Genomic DNA, 16,127 nt, shown 5'->3' on the forward strand with positions numbered 1-16,127 from the left:
GTGGTCCAGGCAGCTTCAGAACTCCAATTGTCTTTTCGACAATATTCCATGTAGCTATGTGGCTTTTGTTGTAGCGCTTCTCGGCTTCTGTCTGGGGCTTACGCGAGAGGTCATGAGCCAGCTGGCAAGGCCATATCCTTTATCTCCCAGCATCCAACCGTGATCTTGTGGCTGACTCTTAAACAGGTCAGAGACAGTGCTCTCACTCAAGATGTGTGCATCATGGATGCTCCCTGGAAAATTTGCATTTACTGCCATGTGGTCGACAACGAGCTGCCCATTCAGGGAGTGGAAACCTTTTCGGCTCAGAAACATCTCTGCATCCTGTAAAGTTGCTCACAGGACGATGTGCGTACAGTCTATTGCTCACTGCACCTTGGGGAAGTTTGCTATTCTCGAGAAACCCAAAGCCCTCTCAGTCTGTACCTCCCTGGTCATAGGGAAGTTTATAAAGTCCATCCTGTGTGCATAAAGGGCTTCAGTCACCTGTCGAATGCAGTAATGTGTGGTGTGCTGAGAGATACCACAAATGTCGCCAGCTGAGGCCTGAAAGGAGCCTGATGCGTAGAAGGAAAGTGCCGCAGTATCTTAACCTCAACGGCATTGTGGTCCTGATGGTGCTGGTAGAATGTAGATCTACCTTAAGTTGCTGGCATATATCACTGATGACCTTCTTTCGGAATCACAGCCTTCTAACGCACTTGTTATCGGACAAGTCCAGGTATGATTGCTTATCCCTGTAAATGCGTTGAGTGTAATGTCTCATCCTCTTGAGCAGTCTGCCACCTCTTTGATTGAGCACATAATGCTCTTCAATAAACCTTCTCCCATCTCTATTTTGCAGCATGTGAGTAGTCATCAATACTGGTTGAGAAATTACAGGCCCCATCACTATAAATGCCCTTAATTTGTCGTCAACAAATACAAATATGATTAGATGATTGGCAAGAGTCAAAAACGCCCTTAAAATCACTCACAAATTGCTTCTCCTGACAAGCGCTTCAAGCAGCCTTTTATTAAAGATGCTCCGAGTTACAAAATGGTGTCCGTAGTGCTGAGTTAAGGTCAGGTGATTGCAGCTTATTTCAGCGTCTTTTGGGCGAGCGATCATTTGGGCGAATTATGGACGAAATGCCGAAAGTCGGTGATCATCTGGGCGATAATCAGGTGCTAGTTTCCATTATTCTCATATTCTTGGCCTTGCACGAGGATGACATCATATTTTTTTAAAAATAGGCTGGGGCTGGGCAATGAAGCTCATTCCTGTAATGCGAAAGTTGCGCCAGCGATAAATGGGCTATAATCGGGCGCTAGTTTCCATTTTTCATCAAAAATGGGCAATAGCCTGAATCTCAGCACTAAATGGGCGAGGATGTGCTGAAAGTCTAGCCCCATGGTGTGTTAGTGCTGCTGGGACCCACACAGGGTTCTCACACAAATTAAACCTGTGGCACTCACAAAAGCGAGCTCCTGGAACACCTAGTTCAAAAAAGAGAAGCCAACAGCAACAGCACTGCATGAAACCAATTGCGTATGCTCACTTTCATTGTTTCTATTGGTGCTATACAATGCACCCAATCCCTGTTCTATAAATGGGGAAGACTCCACAGCACTAGAAGCTCCAGCATGTTAGGTATCATTTCTATGGGAAGCAGATTTGTAATATAAGCAGCAGATAAAATAGGCCCCGAGTTGTATTAAAGGATGTCTGGCTGCAGAGTCCTCTTGCAAAATATATCCTTTTTTGTTCTGTGACAAAAAAATCAGAGTGATTATTTGCAATCGTTTTTTGAGCATCCTTCAGCGCCCTGGATTCAACCCCCGACGACTACCCATGTGCACCACCTGGACTCCCGCTCATGCAGAGACTCCTCGAACCCAATACCAGAAGTCAGCACTGTATCGTGAGCTGGAGTAGTGCCGTGTGTGTCTTCAGGACTTTTGCCTAGAATATAGCTGTAATTATCTACACAAACATTTTCGCTGCCTTCTGTGGGAGAGAAAACATCGGAAGTGGGAGAGAGAGACTGGGGGGAGGGAGAGAGAGACTGCGGGGAGGGAGAGAGAGACTGGGGGGAGGGAGAGAGAGACTGGGGGGAGGGAGAGAGAGACTTGGGGGAGGGAGAGACTGGGGGGAGGGAGAAACTGGAGGATGGGAGAGACTGGGGGTGGGGTGAGGGAGAAAGACTGGGGAAGAGAGGGGATGCGAGAGAGGGGAATAGAGGGGAGAGAGGGAACTCAGGGAAGGCGGACCACGTTCTTCCAACTCCACCCCCTTTACAGCCACACCTGATTTCTCAGAAAGCTCGGTGCATATGTGACAAGGGACATCATTGGAGTGGTGCTGAGCAGCGCCCTTCGATGAGGTGGTGAGAAAATGGAGACGCCGCTGTTGAGTGGGGCCAGCGGCCGGGGGGAGGCCAGAACGTTGCTGGAGGAAGGAAGGCCAGGATGAGGTAGAAAAGGCCATCCATCACCTCAAGAACAACAAGGCATCAGAAGCAGATGGAATCCCCGCTGAGGCACTAAAGTATGGCAGAGAGGCACTATTGGCTCGAATGCATGATGTCATCTCTCTCATCTGGAAGGAGGAGTGCGTGCCTGAAGATCTCAGAGATGCCATAATCGTGACCATCTTTAAAAAAGGGGATAAGTCCAACTGCAGCATCTACAGAGGAATTTCCCTGTTGTTGACCTATGGGAAAGTCATCGCTAGAATCCTCCTGCACCGTCTTCTCCCTGTGGCTGAGGAGCTCCTCCCGAAGTCACAGTGCAGATTCCATCCGCTACGGGGTACAACGGACATGAGCTTCATGGCATGACAACTGCAAGAGAAATGCAGGGAACAGCGCCAACCCTTGTACATGGCCTTCTTTGACCTCACAAAAGCCTTTGACACTGATAACCGCGATGGAATATGGAGCATCCTCCTCCGTTTCAGCTGCCCCAAAAAGTTTGTCACCATCCTCCGCCTGCTCAACGACGACATGCAAGCCATGATCCTGAGTGGAACTAAACTATAGAACCAGTGGGATCCTGTTCAACCTTCGTCGCCTCCAGGCCAGATCCAAAACTGTCCCATCCTCTGTCATCGAACTACAGTACGCGGACGATACTTGCGTCTGCGCACATTCAGAGGCTGAACTCCAAGCAATCGTCAACATCTTCACTGAGGCATACGAAAGCATGGGCCTTACACTAAACATCTGTGAGACAAAGGTCCTCCACCAACCTGACCACTCCACACAGCACCGGCCCCAGTCATCAAAATCCACGGTGGTCTTGGACAACGTGGACCACTTTCCATACCTCAGGTGCCTACTATCAGCAAAGTCGGACATCGACGATGAGGTCCAACACTGCCTCCAGTGCACCAGCGCAGCCTTCGGTCGCCTGAGGAAGAGAATGTTTGAGGATCAGGCCCTCAAATCTGGCACCAAGCTTATGGTCTACAGGGCTGTAGTGATACCCGCCCTCCTGTATGGCTCAGAGACGTGGACCATATACAGCAGACACCTCAAATCGCTGGAGAAATACTATGTCTGCGCAAGATCCTGCAAATCCCCTGGGAGGATAGACGCACCAACATCAATGCTCTCAATCAGGCCAACATCCCCAGTATCGAAGCACTGACCACACTCGACCAGCTCCGTTGGGCAGGCCACATTGTCCACATGCCCGACACAAAACTCCCAAAGCAAGCGCTCTACTCGTCCCAGGTGGGCAGAGGAAATGTTTCAAGGACACCCTCAAAGCCTCCTTGATAAAGTGCAACATCCCCATTGACACCTGAGAGGCCCTGACCAAAGACTGCCCTAAGTGTAGGAAGAGCATCCGGGAGGGTGCTGAGCACCTCAAGTCTCGTCGCTGAGAGCATGCAGAAAACAAGCGCAGGCAGTGGAAGGAACGTGCGGCAAACCTGCCCCACCCACCCTTTCCTTCAACCACTGTCTGTCCCACCTGTGACAGAGACTGTAATTCCCGTATTGGACTGTACAGCCACCTGAGAACTCACTTTTAGAGTGGAAGCAAGTCTTCCTCGATTTCAAGGGACTGCCTATGATGATGCATTGGAGTGGATGAGATGTGAAGTCACGACACTGTCACTATTCACTCATAACCAATAAACCTGTTAACAATCCGTGACCCACGCACAATGCCCCATCTATGGTGTGGTGCAGGGGGGGGGGGGGGCGGTAAGGTCAGAAACTTGGGCTGGGGGTGTCAGGAACTTGGGCTTGGATGGGGGAGCTCTATCCTGTCTGGAGACGGCATTCAGAATGGCTCGAATTACACTTTGCAAAGTTACTGAGTACTTGGGCTGGGCGGTTCCAATTATACATCCCAGAGAAACTGCTGGGTGTGTCTTTGGTCCCCTTGGAGGCTATCAACAATCAGGTCATGTGATCATGGAGAGCCAATCAGAGCATTTTTCTAGTGCAAATAAGCACGTCCACAAAAAATGGTCTGTGAGCACAGAACGTTAACTCCACCAGGCCTGTCAGAGGTCAGACAATTCCCTAACTCACAACGCTAGCAGCCGGTCATCGGTAGGGCTCCAGCTAATCAAATCACTAAGTTTAGAGATCAGAGCTCAGCACATTTACTTACAACTCCATCAAGATTCTGCTATTACCCCTCTCCTAAATAACAGAATCTGGTATCAAACCATTTAACCCTTTGCAATCACCAGTCTGATTACGATTTCAATTAGCCACCTCGCACTTTGATGATTCGTAGTCCAAGTATGAACAAAGCCTCCAATTCAAAATTTAAAACTCTGCTAACATTATAGTTGCAAATCTGAATTTGTTATAAGCTCTGTTACCTTACAATGATGACTTTACCCCTATAGTCTTCTTCTTAGACAGTCCCTCGGAGTCGAGGAGGACTTGCTTCCACACTAAAATGAGTTCTAAGGTGACTGATGAGACCAATGCGGGATCTACATTCTCTGTCACAGGTGAGGTAGATGGTGGTTGGAGGGACGGATGGGTTGATGATTTGTCGTACGCGCCTTCCGCTTTTTGTACTTGACTTCCGCGTGCTTCCGGTGAAGAGATGCGAAGTGTTCGGTGCCATATAGTCTACTGTTAATTCGAAAGCCTGTTTGCTTAAACGAAGATTGAATTATCCAGTAGTAGAAATGAAACAATTTTAATTATATAGCACACAGGGCTTTTTTTGATTGCATGATTTCAATTGAATTAACAGATAATCTAAATGAAGCCACTTTGAAATAGAGGAGACTGTATGTGGAAAGCTCATGTCTAGTGGAAGCAGCTTTGGAATTTGCAAAACTGCTGTGTTTTGGAATTGACTCTGTTTGCTTTGTGAAACAGATTTCTGAGCACTGATGACACTGAAACAATTGCAAGTTTGCTCTTCATCTGCCTGGATACCACTCTCTGAATTTTCCTCCCACTTTTTCCTCTCCTTCTTTAAGACCCAGCTCTTTGACCAAGCTGAAACAGAAGCCGAAAACACTGGAGATCTTCAGCAGTTGGGGCAGCATCCATCAAGAAAAGACAAGTCAGTTGACGTTTCAGGTATAAACCATTCCTCAAAACTGTTCCGAGGATTCATACATGAGACTTCGAGTGACTCATGTTTTCTCACCTGATATGGCCTGGCTCTTTGACCAAGCTTTCGGTTATCCTCTCTTGACCTCCCCTTTGACTTGGCATCCATTTTCCTCGTGCCTCTTTTGCCAGAAGCAGAGGCTGTCATCTTTACTGGCCTCTACTAGGTCTCGGGCAGCAGCAGCTGTAATATAAGTACATCATAGGATAACCAACTTCCAGTTAAGAATGCAGGAACAAGTGATCTAAGACACTTAAGGAGAGATTTTGCTGGGTCAATGCCCAGCCTCACTGGCATGCACTCCAACCTTCCCAATTTCCTGATACTGGCCGTGCCCAGACAAACCAGTGCACCTAGGAACAGGCCAAGGAAATCCCCCATTAAATTCACGACAATCCTAAAATTATAGAACATCTGCTGAGCCTACTGTAACTGGCGTCTGTGTATATGGCACCCTCAGCAAGCTCCCCGCTGGAGTGGAGCTAAATTACAGGACAAACAGGAATCTGTTCAACCTCCGCCGCCTCCAGGCCAGATCCAAGGTCGTCCCATCCTCCGTCATCAAATTACAGTACGCAGACGACGCTTGCGCCTGTGTACACTCGGAGACTGAACTCCAAGCCATCGTCAATACCTTCACTGAGGTGTACGAGAGCATGGGTCTTACACTAAACATCCATAAGACAAAGATCCTCTACCAACCTGCCCCCGCCACACAGCACTGCCCCCTGGTTATCAAAATCCACACCGAGGCCTTGGACAACGTGGACCATTTTCCATACCTCAGGAGCCAACTGTCAACAAGGACAGACATCGACGACGAGGTCCATCACTGCCTTCAGTGTGCCAGTGCAGCCTTCAGTTGCCTGAGGAAGAGAGTGTTTGAAGACCAGGACCTCAAATCCGGCACCAAGCTCATGGTCTACAGAGCAGTGGTGTTACCCGCCCTCCTATATGGCTCAGAGACATGAACTATGTATAGCAGGCACCTCAAAACACAGGAGAAGTACCACCAACGCTGCCTCCGCAAGATCCTGCAAATCCACTGGCAGGATAGGCGCACTAACATCAATGTTGTCGCTCAGGCCAACATCCTCAGCATCGAATCACTGACCAGCTCGATCAGCTCCACTGGATGGGCCACATCGTCCGCATGCCTGACATGAGGCTCCCAAAACAAGCGCTCTACTCGGAGCTCCAAGATGGCAAGCGAGCCCCAGGTGGGCAGAGGAAATGCTTCAAGGGCACCCTCAAAGCCTCTTTGAAAAAATGTAACATCCCCACCGACATCTGGGAATCCCTGGCTCAAGACCGCCTAAAGTGGAGGAAAGGCATCCGGGAACACCTCGATTCTCTTCGCCGAGAGCAAGCTGAAGCCAAGCGTCACCAGCAGAAGGAGTGTGCGGCAATCCAGGCACCTCACTCACCCATTCCTTCAACCATCGTCTGCCCCACCTGTGACAGAGTCTGCAGGTCCCGAATTGGACCCTTCAGTCACCTGAGAACTCATTTTAGAGTGGAAGCAAGACATCCTCGACTCTGAGGGACTGCCTATGATGTCTTTCTAATGTCTTCCCCTCCATTCCTGAAGTCACAATTCCAGAGGAACCGGCCACCTCTTGCACCTGGCACTATTGGCCATTCTTCTTTTGCAAGCCTAGATAGTGAATGCCAGCAATTGCAGTCAGATCACTGATCGGAAATGCAATATCCTACCCATGTGCTTCTGTGTCTTGCAGTTGGGTGCTCAGTAGCTATCCATTGAGCCGAAGTTAGACTTAAAGCCACTCCTACGCCCTGCAAAAACTTCCCTCATAAATGACTGCAATACATCTTCATGACCTGACAGCTCTACTTTCAGAACAGCTTGGAGCGTTATATTATTTCAGAGAAAGCCACAACAGTCACTGCACTCCAAAAAAGTAATCCATTCTATGTGAAGCATGTTGGGACATTTCTGACAGAAATGAAAACATTATATAACTGCAAGTTTTTCCTCACCAGGGTATTAACCTGGCTAGAAATCTTACCAGATAGCTATGGGTTCAAACCCCACTCCAGGATTTGAGCATATAATCTAGGTAATACAGTATTGTGGAAATGTTACATGTTTGCAGGAGCTGTCCTTTGGATGAAATGTTAAACTAAGATCCTGTTTTGATGATTCAGGAGGGATGTTAAAAACCCTATGGCACTATTTGAAGAACATGCATGCAATTTGTTCTGGCTACCTATTCTCTCTTCAGCCAAACACAATTAACTGGTTGTTAATTTCATTGCTGACATGATACATCACTGCATTTCAAAGTCATTCATTGTATGGTGAATGCCTACAGGTCAATTTAAAGAGCTTTTGGACAGAAGGGATTTGGAAAGAAGTTACATCTAAATGCTGGATCTTTAAAGCAACGCGTAATCAAACAAGTTTTAAAAAGCACTGTGATAAAAAGTGGTTAAAATGTTAATGACCCGAGTCATTTAAGTCATTTCTCAAAGAATGAAAATAATTATGCAATTTGTTAAGATTGTCTCAGTAATTGATAAACACCTCACATACATTATGCTGGGAAGTTTGTGGTCCCAGGAACATGGCAGTGGTTGTCCAGCTTTCTGGTTGTGAACACAAGGAGATTGATGTAAGCTGAGTGGACCTAGTGAAGTACAAGGTCGACGCTTAGCCTTGATACCCCTCTGGACGGACTAAGTGAAATACAAAGTCGACGCCCCGACTAGTAGAGATGACAGACTTCAATTGGAGGTTCAAAACGGTCTTTATTCACAGGCCTGGGGAGAACCTTCTGAGACCGCTCTCAGATCCGACTCCACCGAGATGTTAATGAATTTCATATTTATACATTTAACAGTCCATCACTTCCGTAGCTTATCCCGCGTGACATCTTATGGCTATTCCCTATATTCGTGGTTAATCTTGTTTCTTCTTGTGAGCTTATTTTCAGCTCCTTCTGCCATTGGGGCCTTCCTCTTATCTATTCTTGCAATTTCGTTGCTGTAACAATCGTCCTTTGTTTTTGCCAGATGGCCTTGTCCGATAGCATGTTTTCTTAAGGTAACATGCTCATGTTAATTCTGTAGGGCAAGCATATAGTGGTCAATTTTTTCAGACTTTAGCTGCAAGTCATTTATCGGAGTTAATTTTATCAGACTTCAGCTGTAAGCCATGTTGCTATCCACAGTGCATCCTTTACCGTTTAATTGTGCAGACTGGTGTCTTGCCCAAGCAAGTCCTCAAGTCCTTTTAATCATGGATCGATTTGCTACCTCTTGTCCTGTTTCACCAAGCACACTGGTGATATACTATAGCTCAACATATTTATACATAAATTTGGTTATTTCAGCGATAATCATCATCATTGGCAGTCCCTCGAACGAGGATGACTTGCTTCAACATGAATTCACAGATGTTTCAATGAAGGACCCGATATTCCAGTTCTGAACTCCAATTGAAGGGGTGGAAGATGCCTGTGCATGGATTTTTTTTAACATGTGGTGACCATTGCACATCAGCCACCACACAGGCTTGACAGTCTTTATCCAGTGGCAAGGGTTAACCGGGACGACTGAGACCTGCTCTGCTGTACGGACCTATAAGCGCACACATATCGTAGTGTGAACTGGCCTGTGCTGCCCCTGGGTTCTTCTGGGTCCCATACCCTCATTTGCCGTACCTCTGCCATAATCTCTCGCCGCTCCTCCGCCATAAAACATCGGTGTCTTAGCAGATCCTTTTTTCTTTTAAATCTCTTCAGTCAGAACATTTAAAAGGTCTCCAATCAGTGTGAACTCACAGGTGATTCAGCAGGGTGGATGCCTGAGTGAATCCCTTCCCACACTCTGAGCAGGTGAATGGTCTCTCTCCAGTGTGAACTCGCTGGTGTGTCAGCAGACCGGATGACTGAGTGTATCCCTTTCCACACTCAGGGCAGGTGAACAGCCTCTCCCCAGTGTGATTGCGTTGGTGAATCAGTAGACCCCTTGTGCTTTTAAAGCTCTTCTGACAATCAGAACATTTAAAAGATCTCTTATCACCGTTCACCTGCACTGTGTGTTGGGAGAGATTCACCCAGTTAACCAACCTCACTTCACACCAACTTGTTCACACTAATAAGATAATACAGACACAGATACGAGTCATGTTTTTAAACAGAAAGCTGCTAAAGTGAGCTTTCACCCAGATTTAGAAGGTTAGCATACAACAGGGTAGTTGTAAGTTGTTTAGTTTAACTCAAGCAATTCACTGATGTGAGAACATAAGAAATAAGAGCAGGAGTAGGCCATTTGGCCCCTCGAGCCTGCACCGTCATTCAATAAGATCATGGCTGATCTGATCTTGGCCTCAACTTCACTTCCCTGCCCGCTCCCCATAATCCTTGACTCTTTTATCATTCAAAAATCTGTCTATCTCCACCTTAAATATATTCAATTACCCAGCCTCCACAGCTCTCTGGGCATTGGGCTGGATTTTGCTGTAAACATAACAGTGAGGCTAACAGCGCTCACCGTTATTTATGTACAAATCGGACAGCAAATTTCCGCGAGCGCAGATGCGCACTTAAATGTGAAAATTCAGAAGTTGCTTTCCGAGATCCATTTTCACAGTACAGGAAAACAAAATAGCAGTGGTACAAGGGAACCTAAAATTAATTCAAGAGGAGGAACTTAATGGATTTAAAGTAAATTTTTAAAGTTGTATTGGAGAAAATAATGGGACTTAAGATAGATAAATCTCCAGAATAGATGGTTTGCACCCATGTATTAAAAATAGATGAGTAAATTGCAGATATGGTAGTCATAATTTTCCAAAGTTCTCTAGATTTGGGAATTGTGCCTTAAGATTGGAAAATTGCCTATGTTATTCCATAATTTAAGAAAAGGAAGAAACCAGAATACCATAGGCCTGTCAGTTTGACTTCAGTTGGGGGCTGTTTCTGGAATCTATCAAGGAAAGAGTGGATGATAAGTAAGAGTTGATCGAAAAGAGTCAACATGGATTTGTGAAGGGCAGATCATGTCATTTTTGACCTCACTAACATGTTGGGAGTTCTATGGATGTTGTCTATATGGACTTCCAGTAAGCATTAGATAAGCTTCTGCACAAGGATTAGCAAAAATAAAAGCACACATAATTGGAGCTAACCATGTGACATGGGTTACTAATTGGTTTGGAGGTAGGAGATGGAGAGTAGCGAAAAGGGAACATTCTCTGATTGGCAGGATAGTACAAGTGGTGTTCCCCGGGGATCTGTACTGGGGCCTTATTTTTCACCATATGTATCAATTACTCATGAAGGAATAGAGATTTGTTCATCCAAGTTTGAAGATGACACTAAGTTAGAAGGCACAGTAAATTGTGCAGATGGGAGCAGCAAGTTGCAACAGGTTGTAGACAGAATTAAGGGAATGGTAGCATAGTAGTTATGTGTTACTAGACAAATGATCCAGAGACATGAGTTCAAATCCCACCACGGCAGTTGGGAAATTAAATTCAGTTAATAAATAAATCTAGAATAAAAAGCTAGTATCAGTAATAGTGACTATGTAACTACAAGATTGTTGTAAAAACCCATGTCGTTCACAAATGACCTTTACGGAAGGTAATCTACCATCCTTACATGGTCTGATCTATATGTGACTCCGGAACTTCAGCAATGTGGTTGACTCTTAACTGCCCTCTGAAATAGCCTAGCAAGCCACTCAGTTAAGGGCAATTAGGGATGGGCAATAAATGCTGGCCTTGCCAGGGATGCCTACATCCCGTGAATGAATTAAAAAATAAATAAATAACTGAGTGGGCAAAACTATGGCAGATGGAGTTCAATGTGTGATGTCATTCACTCTGGATCCAAGAATGACAAATCGGACTATTTCTACATGGCAAGAGACTGTGGAGGAGGAAAGGCGTTTGGGTGTCCATGTACACAATCACTAATAGCTATTGCACAGGCATGAAAAGTTATCAAAAAGACTAATGGAATGTTGACGATTATCTCAAGGGGCTGGAATGCAAAGGGGAGGAAGCGATGCTTCAGTTGTAGAGCCTTAGTCAGACCCCACCTGGAGTACTGCATTCAATATTGGGCACCGCATCTGAGGAAGGAAATATTGGCCGTGGACGGGCCTTAAAGGATTAAATGATAAGGACAGATTGCATAAACCTGGCTCGTTGAGTCTAGACGGTTAAGGGGTGATCTAATTGAGGTGTTTAAAACGATAACGAGAGTTGATATAATAGATACAGAGAAACAATTCACTTTGATGGGGGGAATCCAGAACAAGAGAGCACAGTCTTAAAATTAGAGCTAGACCATTTAAGAGTGAAATCAGGAAGCACTTTTCCACACAAAGGTGGATGGAAATCTGGAACTCATTCTCCCAACGGGTTCTGGGTCCGATTGAAATTTTCAAGACTGAGATCGATAGATTTTTGATCGATAAGTGTATCGAGGGTTATGGATCAACAACAGGTTAATGGAGTTGAGGTATGGCTCAGCCAGGCTCTGATTGAATTGCGGAACAGCTGAATTGCCTAATCTTGTTCCTATGTCCTCCAGTGCTGTTCTTATATTGTTTCAGGAATGAGTGATCTCAGATGAGTTTGCTTGTGTCCCGGCTCAGTGAAGTTGTAACCCAAGAACTGGGTTTGATTGCTCCCATCCTGAAACTAGAGGCGGGTGTGTGTTGTTCTCTGATCATTGTAATTATTACATGACCTATAGGGTACTGCAAAAAAATATTTTGCTTATTTGGTAGCTGTTACATACATTGACACATATTTGGGTACAGTTCCTTAATTATGTTCATTATTCTGGAGAAATCAGTGGTTTCTTTGCTGCTGGCTTATGAGTCATTGAAGCTGCAAATCATTTCAGAGAAATTAGGAGACAGTTTCAATTAATCCAGTTTCATCAAAGGTCGGTAACAAACTGCATACAACTAAAGGTCCAAGGTGTTTTGCACTAGCATATGCAAAGCAGAATGCACCAGAAATAGAAGGCGCTTTGACTTGCAAATGACAAATGGAAGGAGGCATTATTTCCTGGCGCTGTCTATCTGAGTTTACATACAGATGAATTCGGGGGGCGGGGGGGCGGGGGAGAGAGGGGATGTTTCCGGGAATACCAGATTAACACTTCAGAAACTTGTGACAAATGTCAGCATCACAACCAACATCCAACCAATTCAATCTTAACATAGGTAGTCATCATCGGGTTATAGTCTGACTAATGGTTGGGTGGTGGAGATGGCAATGGGTTCTGCAGCCAGCTCATTTTCATATATTTGCAGCCAAAGCTGGCATTTAACGCAATGTATAATCTGACTCAAAAAACACAACTTTCCCTCCCTTGTTAGAATTGAGCCATTCTTTTCATTAGTTATGTGGTATTCTGTGACCGAAGTACATAAAAAAGACTTGCATTTATATAGCGCCTTTCATGACCTCCGGAAATCCCAAAGCGCTTTACAGCCAATGAAGTATTTTGGACTGTGGTCACAGTTATAATGTAGGAAATGTGGTAGCCAATTTGCACACAGCAAGCTCCCACAAACAGCTATGTGATAATGACCAGATAATCTGTTTTAGTGATGTAGATTGAAGGATAAATATTGGCTAGGACACCAGGGAGATCTCCCCTGCTCTTCTTTGAAATAGGATCTTTTACATCCACTTGAGAAAGCAGAAGAGCAGATGGGGCCTCGGTTTAACATCTCATCCAAAAGACAGCACCCGCAACAGTGCAGCTCTCCCTCAGCACTGCATTAGAGTGTCAGCCTGGATTTTTATGCTCAAGTCTCTGGAGTGGGACTTGAACCCACAACCTTCTGACACAGAGGCGAGAGTGCTACGCACTGAGCCACAGCTGACGTACAAGAACTACATTATAAGACACGTGTAGTTCGATAAGACTAACAATTTAAAACAAGTTGGATTAATGTTAATGCACAGAGAAATTTGCTGCTAAGCTGATGTTGTTATAATAGGCTAAAATAGTTATGTTGTAGACCACGTTTTAAATTTCCTTTCTGATTCCATCTAGAATCAGAGTGGTGTAAACCTATTTTAATACAATAAAAACATTATTAGCTTCTCACCATAGCAGTTGGGCTTTATTTTGCCATTTTACTTCCCTCCACTGCTGAAGGTGCTGACTTCTGCTGGAGTATAGCTCCACAGACACCCTCAAGTTCCTCTCCCACAGATCCTTTCTTTGTGTGTCATGATCGTATTAGCTACACGGGCCAGCCCACACTGTGATCGATGGATAGTAGGAGCATGAGTGCGCACTAGGTCCATGCAACAGAGCTTGGTGTCCAGTCGTCTTGGTTAACCCTTGCCACTGGATCAAGACTTAGCTCTGTCAAGCTCGTGTGGTGGCTGGTGTGCAGTGTGTAGTTCAATGTGTAGTTCGGGACCTAGAATGTCAGGTCCCTCATTGAAACACCTGTGAACTCATCCCTCTTTGCTTTGGAAGCAAGTCATCCTCAATATGAGGGACTGCCTAATACTATACTAGCAAGCTATTCAACTGCAAGAGCATTAAAGTTGAACCCATTACTGTCCACAGCCACAGTCCACACGTACAGGCACACTTTTTAGCAGGGGTCCCTAATAGCAATCAGGAGAGGGCACATCAGCTGTTTCTCTCCTTCCTGCACAAAGGACCTAACTCCGTACAGACCAGCTCTGTATGGCTTAGTACCCAGCCAGCAGTCTTTTTACCCACTGAGCTATCATGAGCCATACAGTCTGTTATGATTGGAATAGGCCATTGGCTTGCAAAATAAGATACATCAGTTTTTGAGGTATCACGTGTAAGTCCCTCGCCCGCAATCCAAATTTTCCAGATCCCTTTGAGGGCTTGACTACAGTGTTCCTGGAGGTGGCTACACTCTACAAGTTAGACTTCAGAGTACTGATGCACTGGGAGATGACACCATACAGCTGGAAGTGGACTTCTCCCTACTTTCAGCCATGGTGCTGAAGCTGCTTGGCAGGTCTTCCAATACCTGGTCTAACTGCTTGCATGAAGCAAATAGTTTTCTTCTCCTGGCTGGGGCCCTTGAAGTCCTCATCTTTGTCTTGCTCAGCGGAGCGGAGAATCTCACCCTCGGTTGAGCTCTTCTGGGCTATTTTTGCCACTACCACCTGCTCCTACCCACTAATGCTGGGTGCATCACCATGTTCAGACCCCTCCAACATTCTCTCACCCATCTGGGGTTCCAAACTCTGCGTGTGCTTGGCACATAATGGTGCCTCTTCTGAACAATTGTCATCCTCTAAGGATTCTTCTTTGGCGGGCTGTGGTTGTTGAGAAAGACCTAGAAGAAAGAGAAAAGGGACAATAGTTGGGATGGCCCTGAGAGCCTGTACAGTTGCAGATGACATGCAACACAATGCAGCTTGAGGTAGTCATCAACAACAAGAAGCATTTATATAGCACCTTTAATGTAGTAAAACATCCCCAGGCGATTCGTAGAAGTGTTATCAGACAAAATTTGACACCGAGCCACATAAGGAGATAGTGGGACTAAGTTTGTTGAAAGAGCGTCTTAAAGGAGGAGGTGGAGAGATTTAGGGAGGGAATTCCAGAGCTAAGGGCCTAGAAAGCTGAACGCATGGTCGCCAATGATGGGCCGAAGGAAGTCGGGGATACTCAAGAGGCCAGAATCGGAGAAAGTTCTTGGAGGGTTGTTGAACTGAATGTTTCAGATATAGGGAGGGGCGAGGCTGTGGAGTGATTTGACCGGGAACCAATGTAGGTCAGCAAGCACATGGGCGATGGGTGAACGGGACTGAGTTAGTATATGGGCAGGAGAGGTTTGGATGTGCTCAAGTTTATAGTGGGGGGGGGGGGGGGGAAATAGGAGGCTGACCATGAGAGCATTGGAATAGTGCAGTCCGGAGGTAAGCAAGGCATGGCTGAGGGTTTCAACAGCAGATGGGCGGAGGCACAAGCCGAGACGGGCGATATTAGAGGTGGAAGTAGGCGGTCTTGGTGATTATGAGGATTTGGGGTCAGACTCAGCTCAGGGTCAAATAAGATGCTGAGGTTGTGAACAGTTTGGTTAAGCTGACTGAATATGCTTTATTTTTGTGCATCAAGGGGTACAAATTAGAGATCCTATTCAGATAAGTCCCTAGGCTCGAAATGCCCGATGCACACAACTCTTGCAGTGTCACTTATTTCAAGAGCTTGCTGCTTCAGCAAAAGGTTGGCTGGTCCTTCTCCTCTCCCTTCCACCATTTGCCGTTTTCTCCTGCAGAGCACGAGTGCCAAATTCAGTGTCTCCTACAAAGGACAGTGTTGAATGGAAAACACGTAGCTAGTGTGAAGTGAGGAAAAAGTACTAAGAGAAGTTTTTGATCATACAATTGCTACCATGGGAGGACAAAATGTTGGTAGTGGCTGCTGCAAAGGGAGCAAGGAACAAGGAACAGGTGACTGTTTGAAATTAGAATGGGAAGTGCTATAGCGTGCCCTTGTGGGTGATTAAGGAAATGATGGAGGGGAGCGAATAGATCAGAG

This window comes from Pristiophorus japonicus, chromosome 16, assembly GCF_044704955.1.
Source record: "Pristiophorus japonicus isolate sPriJap1 chromosome 16, sPriJap1.hap1, whole genome shotgun sequence".
NCBI classification, from domain to species: domain Eukaryota; kingdom Metazoa; phylum Chordata; class Chondrichthyes; family Pristiophoridae; genus Pristiophorus; species Pristiophorus japonicus.